General features: G+C 41.8%; 1 pseudogene; it reads right to left on the reverse strand.

The window, feature by feature from the left end:
* Positions 1-777: 777 nt before the first annotated feature.
* LOC102536389 (ubiquitin-conjugating enzyme E2 N-like) lies at positions 778-1,372 on the reverse strand (annotated as a pseudogene).
* Between the last annotated feature and the right edge of the window lie 121 nt (positions 1,373-1,493).

A 1,493-nucleotide genomic window follows, 5' to 3' on the forward strand; every position in this document is an offset into this window, starting at 1 on the left:
TTATGCCTTGACAGAAACTCCATCAGTATTGAGGTGAGTTACTCAGTAAGGGTGTTCATTCACCTATTTATTTGTAAAATAGGGAGAATGACCCCAGACACTCCCAGTCTTCTACAAGTGGCGGCCTGATAGCTGAATAAGATAACATTTTAAAAAGCGCTTGGAGATCTTTCCCAGGAAATTACACTCTTGACACCCTCGTCATTGTAACTCGTCCAGATATATTGCTAAAGGTCAGTATGTTTAGCACCACTTCTCACTTCAAAGGGGGAAAATTCACAAATCATTGCCATGCCATCAGAACCCTTGGACTTACAGAAGTGATAACTGCTTTACTGTTATGAACATTTCGTTTTATCTCTGTTGCTAATTACCCTAGAGAGTGTTTCAAGTTCCTTTACCATAAACGCCTACATAACTATTATCTAATAGTGGCTTTGGTCAAGGTCATTCACAGGGGGAAGGCATTCCCAGCAGGGAAGGATGGGTTACTGGTGTGCTGTTAACTGTCTCCTTTCCAATAATAAATTCTAGAAAGAGGACAGAGTCTTTGTTTCAGTCATTACATGGCAACCAATAAGTCATCATTAAGTATTCATTAAATAAATTAATACAGCTCTAGAAGGTTGACAATGTATAGCAGTAATGATCCCACTGGTACCATTTGGAAATGCTGAGGGAACTTGATAAACACAGGACTCACCAGTTTAAAACCACCAGTTGGAAATATACACACAATCTAATAATTTGAGAATAATTTTTCGGGGGTCTGGGTTTTTTTTTATTCTGTAATGTTTCTAAGACTGCGTCCATTAAATGCAAACAAAAAAGGAAGAAGTCTTGGCAGAACAAGAGAAGTGATGCACACTTGGTGATTGGATCGATTTAAATATTATCCATGGCATAGAGCCGCCCATGCTCTAGCTGTTTCTGTGGCTTGGGCTTCATTGGCCTTCCACTGCTCTGCTACATCATCGCTAATGGGTCATCTGGATTGGCAGCACTTAACGAAGCCTGGATCGACAGCAGAACCGTGCGGATCTGCAGCGCTGGGGACGACTTACCTTTCGAAATATCTAAACATATTCTTCCCAACTTGTCTACATTAGGATGAAATAATTTGGTCATGAAACATGCTTTAGGGGCTGCCATTGGTATTCTTCTGGAAGGAATAGTTCAGGTTTAAAAGTCCCCCCTTCAAAGGGGGAATCCTGGAGGCCGGCAGTGAGCACATGAAAATAACAGGCGTTGCTCTCATCTGGTTCTGCATCAACGCCGGGAACTGGTTCTGCCAGCAAACGCTGGGTCTCCTTGATAATCCTGCGGGGCAGCCCGGCCATCTTGTCAGATCCCAAGTTCGGCCTCTGGTCTTGTCTCCTGAGAATCATTTTAAAGAAGCTGGTTTCAAACACAGTTTGCACAATGTTACTGTTTTGTGTATGTATAAAGTACCCCATATTATTTTGTGTGTGTGATTTTAAAAATTAGCCTCA

This window comes from Vicugna pacos, chromosome 23 (assembly GCF_048564905.1).
Source record: "Vicugna pacos chromosome 23, VicPac4, whole genome shotgun sequence".
NCBI lineage: Eukaryota > Metazoa > Chordata > Mammalia > Artiodactyla > Camelidae > Vicugna > Vicugna pacos.